Raw genomic sequence first — 12,831 nt, 5'->3', positions numbered from 1 at the left:
TATTTAGGACAGGGAATACAGGGTGTACAGGGTCTCACTGCATAGATCAGACTTGTACTGATCCTCCTGTTTACAGCCTCCTAAATGCTGAGATTACAGGCATGGGCCACCATGCCCAGTCTCAGTCACTGTCTCAGCATGCCCCGGGGGTGGGGCCAACACAGCAGGCCGGAGGATGGAACTCCCTGCCCCTGAGTATGCCTAAGCAGGCACTTTAATCTGCTGAATTATTTGGCCAGCCCTTGAACTTTACCTCTAAGTAAAGTATTTAAAGCTCTTCAATACATGTGAAATGACACGAACTTTAAATTATTGCTGATGAAGAGATCAAGACATAAAAAACTACATACTAGTAATTCCACGTTTCACATTCACTCTTCAAGCCCAACCACAGGCCTGGAATAACACAGATATCACTAAGTCATATAGCAAGAAGTGAGATTTTTTTTTTTTTTTTGGTACTGAAACTTGAACTTGTGACCCTGCATTTGTTAGGCACAGTGCCACTGGCCTGGCCCAAGAAGTGACTTCTTCATTCTCAGTGGGAATAACTGCATTTTAATTTGTACCATAATTATCTGTGATTTGTAATCATCTGTAGTAAGCAGTGAAGTCCTTGAAAACAGGGAATATAGCCTATCCAATGAAGAATAAATAGTAGACATTTACCAAAATAAGAACATGCTAGTCCTACTCTTGAAAAGCTCCATCTCTGTAGACATGTGAACAAACAAGAAATATATTTCCTGGGGTATTAAAGAGGTGTGACACAAATCTGTAGTGGGAGTAACAAACTAGTTGGAAGAGCTGGATGAGTACAAAAGCAATCATAGCGTTTGAGCTTTTCAAGGGGATCTTCGTAAGATGAAGTTTTCCAAATAAACTGGGATAAAGGTGAAAGCAGGCTATCATGAGGAAGGAACAGTAACTAAAAAGACACAACTTAACCAGCACCTCACAGGCACATGAAGTCATCTTCCCACTGCAGTGCGCTTCCCAAGGAGGTTGCTATTTTCAGTGGGAATGAACTGACCTACTCTCAGATAGGCTTCACTTTCTCAGCCACAATGGCTACCAATAACATCAAAGAAGATTGAAAGAAAGTGCTGCCTGATATAAAAAGGCACAAAGAAAGAAGATGGAAGGGAAAGAGATCTATAAAAGAGAAGGCAAATCAAAGAGGTATAAATAATTCTTGTGCTTCAACTCTTTTTGTGTGTGTGGATTAAAGAGTGAGCATTTATTTTTTCTTTTCTTTTAAGAAAAATTTTATTTTAAAGAGAAAAAACAAACACAATTAACAAGAACAAAAATAAAGCAACATAAAACAAAAATGGTATACAATTTCAAAACAAGAATAGGAGATTAATGGTTATTATATTACATATTGCTATCAAATTTGTTGCTCAGACTATCAAATATAGGCATCAAATCACTTTTAGAACAAAAGTGTGCCCAACCACTCATTTAAATGTGTAAAGTGTAGCCAGGCATGGTGGGACACACCTGTAATCTCAGCAATATGAGAGGGGGCGGCAGGAGGAGTGGAAGTTCAAGCCTAGGCTGGGTTACTTAGCAACATCCTGTCTTCTATAACCATTAAAAAAGAATGAAGACATAGCTCAATGTGAAGAAAAGAAAGTGTTAAGTGCACCTACATTTCTAGAAATGAGTATAGCATGGATATAAACAGAAGGGGTGCAAGTAAAGTATATTATTTTTGTTTACTTTTTCAGCCAAACTGACAGGGTAGAAAAAGCATATAAATATGATTGGTAGGGTTGTTAAAAAATCAGTCTTTGGGGGATATTCATCAGCAACCCTAATCCTGAAGACGATATTGAGAAACTGATAAACACAAGAAATCTTACAATTTTGCTATAAAAGATGCCTTTTCATTAATACATACTTACTGAATCCCACATTGCCTGGTCCCAGTCTCATCATGAATGTTCTTTTAGGCTTTCCCTTTTTTCTGCTGAGGTACAGGTGAACAAGCTATTCAAATTTTCTTTCTTTTTTTTTTTTTTTTGGTGGAACCAGGGATTGAACTCAGGCCCTTGCGCTTGCCAGGGAAGCGCTTGTTCTACTGAGCCATCTCCCCAGCCCTAAAGAAGCTTTTTTTTTTTTTTTTTTTTTTTTTTTGCAGTACCGGTACCGGGGATTGTATTCACAATAGCAAGAGAAGGGGAACTGGGCTCATTACACTGGAAGAACTAAAGATCTGCTTTATGCTCTTCCTCTAACCCACAACTTTTATAAAAGAGAAGGCAAGTCACAATCTGAGTGCAACTGAGCTGTCAGGTTAATATTATGGTTTAGATTTAAAATGTCCTCTGAAGTCTCACCAAGTAGAGGTGGGCCTTGGGAAACTGACTGGATCATGGGGGCTCTGTACCTTCTGATGGATTACAGTGCTGTTAGGAGGTGTGGCCTGGTTAGAAGACATGAGTCACCGAGGAGTAGTACCTGGAAGGGTGTGATCTTGTTCCTAGAGTCTCCCTTTTGCCTTTCTCTTTGCTTTTCGGGTGCCACAGGTTGAGTACCTTTCCTTGCAATTCCCTTCCACCATGGTTGTTCTGTCTTGGAGCTACCTGACTACAGGCTGAGCCAAAATAAAACTTTCTCCTCAAGTTGGAGATGTTGGGTATTTTGTCCAAGCAATGAGAAAGTGATAAACATAGTCAGGTTCAATTGAGATATTGTAAAGTATATATGATGGAAGAAAATAATAAGAAAAAAGATATTTTGATATGAGTATATACTTTACTAGAGCGTTTTTTATACTTCCCTCATAAATTACCTACTTAGCACTGACCTGAACCCTGTGAGGATGTATCCTAGAAGAATGACAAAACGTATTTTCCCAAACTGGAGAATTAAGACTTTGACAAGAACTTTCTTAATACTTATCACAGCTTATGTGAAATGGGTCTATCCAGAAACTGAAAAGATGCACTGTGCATGAATGTGTTTAGACTATGTGGGAGACACCTGCTTCGAGAAGTCTCAGAAATACTTTATGAGAAAGTCAGCAGGTAGCTTTTCCTCCCTTGTGTATATGCAGGCTAAGACAGCAGACCCATGCATTCAACACAAACATAACCTCGTTAATATACTTTCCTCCCATAAACACAGTGGAAAATATACTAAGTATAATTTTAAAAATCAACCATAGTCTCTAACTCTAGCCAGTACTTTAGCTCACTCCTTTAATGTCACCTTTTTGAGGTTATTTGATATTGGAATTTTATGAACAAGCGAACTAAATATACTAAAATCTTTTTTTTAAATTTTATTTGTGTGTGTGTGTGTGTGTGTGTGTGTGGCCAGCTCAGCCCACCAGGGGGCGGGGCTGGCTGGCATGTGGTGCTGGGGGATTGAACCGCAGTCCCTGTGCTTTGCTAAGCTTGTTCTAAGTAGGTGCTTTAGACCACTGAGCCATCTCACCAGTCCACTAAAATCTTTTTTCCATACAAAGTTTAATAGATATTGACCTACATGATTTATTTATTTTTGAGATAGGGTCTCATTATTTAGTTCAGCTAGCTTTGAACTCACTATGTAGCCAAGGTGGCCTTGAACTTGTGGTAGTCCTTCTCTCAGCCTCCTAAGTGCTGGGATTATAGGTATGTACCACAATGCCTGGCTGTGACATACAAGATTTCTAATAAACCATCCAGCTTCTCCATATCTTTATTTATTTATTTACTTTTTTGGCGGAACCGGGGATTGAACTGGCCCTTGGCGCTTGCCAGGGAAGCACTTATTCCACTGAGCCATCTCCCTGGCTCTCTCCATATCTTTATAATTAAAAGTTTTCACGTCAAGTTGTAACACAGGGGCCGGGGAGATTGCTTAGTAGAATAAGTACTTGCCTGGAAAGTGCAAGGATCTGAGTTCAATCCCCGGTTCTGCAAAAAAAAAAAAAAAAAAAAAAGTTGTAAACACATTTAAAGAAAACATGTAGGGCTGGTGAGATGGCTCAGTGGTCTGAAGCACCTACTTAGAACAAGCTTAGCAAAAGCAAAGGGACCGCGGTTCGATCCCCCAGCACCACATGCCAGCCAGCCCCACCCCCTGGTGGGCTGAGCTGGCCACACACACACACACACACACACACACACACACACACAAATAAATAAATAAATAAATTAAAAAAAAAAAGAAAACATGTAGGGGAAAACTTATTACTAAAAAAAAATTGCGCATATAGAGGAAAATAGATTTGTAAACTTAATAAGAACAAAAATAGGAAAACAATTTTATTTTACTTTGTTTTATTTACTTTTAATGTATTTAGTACAGGGTCTACAGGGTCTCACTACACAGATCGGACTCATAGTGATCCTCCTGTTTTAAGCCTCCCTAGGACTGGGATTATGGGCATGTGCCATCACGCCTAGTCTCAGCGTATATGGGGGAGGGCGCCACAGCACACTGGGGAATTAAGCTCTGGTCTCTGCTCTTTGCCTAAGCAGGTGCTTTAGTCCACTGAGCTACCTGGTCAGCCCTACCAATTTTACACTAAAAGAATAATTTATAGGAAATCAATTAATTAGCCAATCAAGCAATTTCTGTCTCTCAATTCAAAATCTTAGAGCACAGCAAGTTTGAGATAAATAACTGATTCACTTCTTCAGCAGTAAATTTGTAAGCCTCTTCTATGCCCCAGAAACTGCAGGTTAGGAAGAGTTGGTCTGCTTGTGCTTGGGAAACTAAATAAATAGTGATACTATTAACAGAGATGGGATATCTGGAAGAATTTTTAGAGTTGTTTTATATTTTACAGAGTAGATCACTTTACTTTCAGGCATAGATCTGTGATATTACTTACTTATCTATTTGGAACAAAGGGCTAGTGACACAGATCTCTGGCTAGCAATATGATTAATGTTTAGAAACAGTAACAGAAGGACTACCACAACAGTGTTGTGGGTGATGACTGGCAGGTGAAGACGCTAACAAGATAAAATACAATGAGAGCCCAAACAAAACATGCCTAAGGAAGAAGAGACCATTATATTCCATCTGGGGATAAAACAAGATGCAGCAATTTGCTCGATATAGGGGATGACAAGAAAAGGACAGGCTGAGGGCTGTTAATAATGTAGTAATACAGAAAAAAATGTAGGGGGAAGCAGAGATTTGCTTTTTGTTTATGTATGTATTCTTCTAGAAGAAACTAACTGGAAGAGATATTTCAATTTTAAGTACAGGCAATCTTGAAGTGCTTTCAGAGCATCTTAGGGGAACTATATAGCAGAATCATGCATCAGGTGACTTAAAAATACAGTCCTGAGGGCCTGCCAGAGAGCTCAGAGGATTAAAGTGCCTGCTTAGGCAGATGTAGGGACCAGGGTTTGTTTCCCTGCTGTGCCAGTCCTGAACATCCTGTACTGAATTTATTACAACAAAAACAAAACAAAAACAAAACAAAACCATCCTGGAACTCAGGAAAGCACTGAGGACTAGAGGTCTATGTCTGGTCAGAAACAGGCTAGGTGAAGGCACAGAACTGGACAATGCAGGAAGTGTGTGAGAAAGGCAGAAGCACAAAGCTAAATTAGGAATTTTAAAAAGAGCTCTCATTCTTTAGCACCTTTTTTTTTTTCCTTTCCTTTGTGAGACAGAGTTTCACTATGCACTTCAGGCTGGCTTTGAGCTCATCTCGTAGCCCAGGCTGGCCTCAAACTTGCAATGATTCTCCTGCCTCAGCTTCTCAAGTGCTGGGATTATAGGCATGCACCACCAAACCTGGCTTCTTCATGTTTTCTAGTACACTGACATTATCCTTTGGCTCCTGGTTTGAATAGAAGGAAACATCTGTTTGAATGTAAAGAAGTATCTTTGGGGGCAAGCTAACCTAAGGGACTAAGCAATATAGGTAAATAGCACTTTTTTTTTTTTTCCTTGAGACAGGGTCTAGTTATAATTCGGGCTGACCTTGAACTCACTACACAGCCCCAGATGGCTATAAACTCATGGTGTTCCTACTGCTTTAGCCTCCTGAGTACTGAGATTACAAGCATGAACCACCACACACCTGGCTTTGAGGAAAAGCTAGAATATGCTAAATCATTTCAAAGTTTGATCCATGGACCCTGAGATATCCAAGACCTTTTCTGTGAGGTCAAAGCTGTAATATTAAAATGTTATTTATCTTTCTCACTGTGTTGATACCTGTAAGTTATAAGACCAATGGTGGTAAACACACATCAGGGTTCTTGGTAGCAATTGTATTTTTCACTGTCACAAAGTCATCAAGGGAAAAATAGCTGGTTACACTTAAGAATACCTGTCCTTGATTAATCAATAAAAATTATTAATTGTACTAAATCCTGATTCTTAGGTATACATTCTTAAAACTTCTGAGTGAGCAAAATGAAACATATACATAAGGAACTTATAGCTGCATATCAGTAGGTGGCTTTTTTTTTTTTGGTCAAAGAACATCTATTTTTCACCTGAGTACATAAAATGGGTTTATTCAGTTTTTAAAGACTATTCTGCAGAAATTTTCTACAAGATACAGTGAATCTTCCACCTTAATGGTAACGACTGGCAGTATTTGTTGCAGATAAAATCCAAAGTTTGTAGAGAAAATAGGGGGGCCGGGGAGAAGGCTCAGTGGAATAAGCGCTTCCCTGGCAAGCACAAGTTGTCTGAGTTCAATCTCCAGTTCCGGAAAAAAAAAAAAAAAAAAAGAAAACAGGAAATTTTTGGAAACTTTTACCTATCATGCAAGTTTAATATCCATATTTAAGGACTTTAATGAGATAGTGACATTAACAAATATGATCTTTTAATACTGTATAACAAAATGTATTAGTACTCAAGAGATCTACATAAATATATATAGTTCAATGAAACAATACCAGACACTGACAACTTAAAGGAGAGGTTTTTTTTTTTTTTTTTGGCAGAACCGAGGATTGAACTCAGGCCCTCACACTTGCCAGGGAAGCACTTATTCCAGAGCCATCTCCCTGGCCCCCTAAAGGAGAGGTTTAACTTAGCTCATGGTTTCAGGGAATTCAGTCCCTGCTCAGCCAGCTCCAGAGCAGAAACATCATGGCAGAAGGATGTGAGGAACAGAGCTGCTTAGTTAGCTCATGTCAGTTGGGAAGCATAGCAGAGCAATAGTGTGGGAGAGGAAAAGGGGACAGGACTATGTACAGTACCCAAAGTTATGCTTCCATGACCTCAGGCACAAGGAGAAGTGTGCCTTACTAATCTGCTAAGTATTTCTTAATCCCATGAAGTTGACATGTCATATTTAATAGTTACAATGGGGAGGAGATTCATTCCACATGCCAAGTACACCAATGGGATTTTGTTTTGTTTTCAAAACAAAATAAAAAAGCCAAACAAAATAAAACAACAACAACAGAGTCTAAAAGGTTCATGGCTATAGTTTCAGGCCCTTTTCTTCTATTAATACACGGCATGGAACCCAACAGGCACTGAACTTCATCCCTAGCCTTTTTGTAGTGTTTTCTTCTTTTGTTCTTTTTTAAGAAAGAGTCTCACCCTGCAGTTTAAGCTGGCCTTGAACTCACTATGTAGCCCAGGCTAAGTGAGCCTCCTGTCTCAGGGTCCTGAGTGTATGACACCATGCCCAGCTACTTTGTATTTCTGAGACAAAGTCTTGCTAAATTGCACCGGCTGGCCTTAAATTTATAATCCTGTTGCCTCAGTCTCCCATGTAGCTGGGGGTTACAGTGTGTTCCACAACACCTGTCTTTATATTCCATATTGCAATTAACTTTGAAGACAATAAAGCTTTTTGAATTTAGTACAGTAGAAAGAAAAGGAATACCCAAACTTCTCTGGAAAGGTTTAAAAATATTTTTCCTTTTTCCAAATACATACCTGCTGCATAAGGCCATAACTTTCTAAATTCATACACATCAACTGAAGGAAAACAGTACAGCAAGTTGAATTCATAAGTAGATAAGAGGATCAGTTTTTTTTTTTTTTTTTTAATGCAGCTCAGACTCGCAGTGATCCTCCTGTTTTCAGCCTCCCAAGCACTGGGATTACAGCCATACGCCACCATACTCAGTCTCAATTACCACCTCAGTGCGCCCTGGGTGCGGGGCCAGCATAGCACACTGGGGATGGAACCTAATCCGTTGAGCTATCTGGCCGGCCCTCAGCTATCTTCAGCTATCTGTCAATAACCCAGATATTAAATAACTTTGAATAAATATTATAGCTCTTGGTTATTTTTTCTTAAAAAGCGAACGTTTTTTTTTTAAAAAAGGCAAATAGTATTTATGCTTACATATAATAGATTTACTGATTTATTTATGAATGATAGACTTTCAATATATTGTCCAACCTGGACTCAAATACTCCTATCTCACCTTCTAAAGGGTCCAGTTTTACAGGCATATGCTACCATGTGATTCTCCTGAGTTTTTTTTTTTTTTTTTTTTTTTTTTGTGCTGTGGATCAAACTCAGGACTTTGCAGTTGCCAAGCAGGCACTTAGGCTGCTCAGCTATATCCTTGGGTCTAATGTTGTTTATAAATAAAGTATTTAAAATTTTTCTTTTAATATCTAATATGATAAATATCAACAGATACTATCTATATAAACAAAAAGCTCAAGCAGGTGGATTAGCTCAGTGGACTAAGAGCCTGCTTAGGCAAACAACAGGACCAGGACCAGGGTTCAATCCCTAGCACCACATGCCACGCCAACCCCACCCCTGGGTACACTGAGCCGGTCACTGAAACCAGCGTTGTGGCTCACACCTGTAATTCCAATGCTGGGGAGGCTAAAAACAGGAGGATCACTATGAATCCAAGCCATGTAGTGAGACACTATACCAAATACACAAACAAACAAACAAGTTCTTTGAGGGTTCTCAACAATTTTTAGAAGTGCAGGATAAAGGGAACGAAAAAGTTGCTGAACTTAATGATCTCTAACATCACTGTCCATGATGACTCTTTCCTAATTATTTTTGTTACTACTGAAATAAGCCAGTAAAGTTGGAATCTGGAGTTACCTCCTCAACCTGCCAAAGAATATGCTCATGGATCATTTTTGAATTTGTTACTAATATGCTTGCTTTCTTTTCTTCCCTCCCCTACTCTTTTCTTTTCAGTGCTAGGAATCATATCCAGGGCAGTCAAGGCTCTTCCATTTCCTAATTGAACTTTTTCCATTTCACTGTTTCCCCTATGGCCGTAGTATTCTCGGGTCTTTCCCAAATTTATGTTCCAAAGATTTTATAATTTTGTTATTTACACAGTACAAAGGCAGTTGGGAAGATAATTCAGAAACAATGTGATACTCAACTTGGGCTCAGTTTTCTTCTATGATATCAGGAAATTCGACTAGAGAATGACTCTGAAATTTTATATGGTAAAATAAGCATATAAAATAAATGGTATTTTCGTATTTAACTTTAAATTTATTTAGTGTTCACATTTTAAATGCTTGTCATACTGACAATAAGAATATTGGAACAACCCGGATTAAGATAAGCATTTAAAGTAAGTATTTTTGTACTTGATTTTAATTGTTCATTTGAAAACCCTCTTCACCCTAGCATAGTGAAAGTGGGGGAGGGAAGAAGGAAAAAAAACAAAACAAAACAAGAAAGAAAGAGAATAAACAAAAGGAATTTGAAAACCCAACTAATCCAAAGTAGTAAATATACACATTTCTTAACAAGAACCTCATACTTTCAGAGCAGCTTACAGTACTCTAAAGCACGGTGTACTCCAATTTGTGAAGGTATTTTGGTAGTGTAGTTCAGTAGCACAGTGTTGCTTAGCATGAGCTCTTGTGTTCGATTCCCAGCATGCCCAAAGGCAAAAAAAAGTGCACATATTTAATTAAATTACAATTTTTTTTAATGTAAGGATACTTTGGAACTATGAAACTAGAACCTGTCGACTTTCTAAACATCTCCCAGGGGCTAGTTTTATGGAACGTAACAGGAAAACTTATACAATATATAAGGTTCCTTCCAACTCTAAGTGGTTCGAAAGTCTACAGGTAAGAAAGTCTTGTGACACCATCCCATTCCAATTTGTATATTTTCAGAAAAAAAGGGGGCAAGGAGTTTATTTTAAAAAATGACCAAACATCTTCCCAAATTTGAAGGAATATACAGATACATGAGAAGCTCACAGACTCTGCAGGATAAAGCCAAACAGAATTACCCACGGTCTACTGTCATAAAACTGCTGAAAGAGAAAAAGCATCCTGGAAGCAGCAAGAGAAAATGACTAATCACATAAATAAATGGGATCCTCAATCAAGCTACCAGTAGATTTTTGGGCACAGACCTTGGAGTCAGTAAGAGATTATTGTATAGATAGTTTGATCAAGAGCAAAAAGGTCTATGTGGTTGAGGCACAGTGAATGAAGGAATAATAATACAATATTACGTTAATAGGCCACTATAAAGCTTTTATTAAATGTAACTTGAAGGGAGAGCCATTATGATTTTCTGGCAAATTAGGTAAGAGTGGCAAGGATGGTACTGAGGTGTAACTCACTGATAGTGTTTACCCAGTACCAAAAAAACAAACTAGGGGGCAGGGGAGATGGCTCAGTAGAATAAGCACTTCCCTGGCAAGCGCAAGGGCCTGAGTTCAATCCCCGATTCCACCAAAACAAAAACAAAAACAAAAAATAAAAAACCAAACCAAAGCTAATAACAAAACAAAAAAACAGTCAAATGAACAACAACAAAAAACAAGGATGATTCTAAAGGTTTTTAACCTGGAAAACATTAAAGATGAAACTAGCCAAATGCAGTGGTACAGAGCTGTAATCCCAGCACTCTGGGAAGCTGAAGAATAAAGAGTATAAATCGAGTCCAGCCAAAGTAATTTAGCAGGGCTGGTGAGATGGCTCAGTGGTCTAAAGCACCTCCTTAGAACAAACTAAAAGCACAGGGACCGTGGTTCAATCCCCCAGCACCACATGCCAGCCAGCACCACCCCCTGGTGGGCTGAGCTGGCCACACACACACACACACACACACACAAATTAAAAAAAAAAATTTAAAAAATAAAAACAAAACAAAACAAAGTAATTTAGCAATATAGCAAGACCCTGTCTCAATAATAAATCAAATAAACAAACAAATACCAGAAGAACTGGATTTAATCACTAGTAATAGGGCCAGGGATACAGTTTAGTGACACAAGTATCTGCCTGGCAAGCACAAGATCCTGTGTTTAATTCCTGGCACAAAAAAAAGGAAGAAATCATCTCTAGTACTAAATATATAATCACACAAAGAAGTGAATAAAGATGGAGAAGGTTCCAAAAAAACACATTTGTGAAGGAAGATTAGGTATCTGGTGTTAGATAATACTGGCTAGATGCATCTATCAGATAATCAAGTAGAAATGCAAACCATGGATTGAAGCGCCTGCAAGTAGGTGCAGGGGCGGGGGGTTCAACCCCCTGGCCTGCCATGCCGGCCCTGCCCCTGGGGTGTGCAGAGATAGCACTTGAGACTGGGCATGGTGGCCTGTGTCTGTAATCCCAGCTCTTGGGAGGCTGTTAACAGGCGGATCGTTACAAGTCCAATCTAGTAGTGAGACCCTGAATACCCTGTAGACCTTTCCCTAAAAATAAAAAAAAAAGAAATGCAACCCAGTGGTTGGATATGTAAATTTGAAGCTTAGGAAAGATATGTGGCATCTGATATAAATTAGCATATAGATATTATTTAAAGCCATGAAACGAAGTTAAGTTTCCCAAGGGAAAATAGATGGATAAGAAAGGTCAGAGACTCTAAGACCTACAATAACACATTAAGATTGGGAAAAGAGGAAAACACAGCAAACAAGACTCAGCAAGAATGATCAGGAAGGCAGATGGATCTCAGTGGAGTGCAGATCCAAGTACTACAACTTCTTTAACTTTGTGCAAAGTACATTTTCCCCCCAATACTTTGATTTCCTCTATCTTTACAATATTAACATCTTCTCACCACCTTGAAACACCTTGAAGCATTGGGACAGGCATGCTTGTACCACTGACAGTTCAAGCTGCCCAGCAGCAAGCCATAACAAATTATGGCCCCCACATGAACATGTCAGTTAGTATCCAACATAGTTACTTTGAAAGAGAGATGAAGCACACTGTGTTACAACTCTACATAAGCTCAATATATGGCAGCTGCTGTTATGATTCACAATGGCAAATATCCAAGCACCCTCCTTGACTGCAATGATTTGTTCCACCATGTTATAGGAAATGAACTTGGAGCTGGAATTTAAAAAGCAGATGACAAAGGCGTTAACAACTGGCAACCTTGTACACTAAGACTGAAATCTGCCACCTCAGCCTTAACCTAATGTAACTATTTCTGCATCTATAAATTACCTCTTAATCAAAATGTCTGTTTATCCTTGAACACACTATTTCCTGCCTCCATTCTGTGCTCAGGCTGCTGTTAGCATCACATATTCTTTCCTTCCATACCTGCTTATTATCCTTGCCCATTCTTTCAAAGTGTACCACAAAGGCTGCACGCACCTGGGTTCAAAGTCACTCAACAAGTTACCCTTAGTGTGATGTCCCCTTTCTAAACCTTGCCGCTTTAACTAATTCTCCTTAGTATGGGCAACTGAGTTAATTATAAATGTATTAACCGATGAGCCTAGTAGCACATGCCTGTAATCCCAGGACTTAGGAGGCTGAGGCAGGAGGCTCACTGTGAGTTTGAGGCTAGTCTGGGCAATATAGTAAGACCCTGTCTCCAAAACAAAACAAAACAAAACACCCTAGAAAAATAAAGCACCCACCCTACTTTCAGCATGATATTCAAGAATACACACATTT

At 38.9% G+C, this 12,831-nt stretch overlaps 1 protein-coding gene across 3 annotated transcripts in view; it reads right to left on the bottom strand.

Annotated features, from left to right (window-relative positions):
* Eps15 (epidermal growth factor receptor pathway substrate 15) overlaps window positions 1-12,831 on the bottom strand; it is a 187,753-nt gene that overhangs the window by 9,709 nt on the left and 165,213 nt on the right. The window lies entirely within an intron of this gene.

Source organism: Octodon degus, unplaced genomic scaffold (assembly GCF_000260255.1).
Source record: "Octodon degus isolate 3935 unplaced genomic scaffold, OctDeg1.0 scaffold00107, whole genome shotgun sequence".
Classification (NCBI taxonomy): domain Eukaryota; kingdom Metazoa; phylum Chordata; class Mammalia; order Rodentia; family Octodontidae; genus Octodon; species Octodon degus.
Note: the sequence above shows the minus strand (reverse complement) of the source record. Positions and strands in the feature narration are given on the sequence as shown.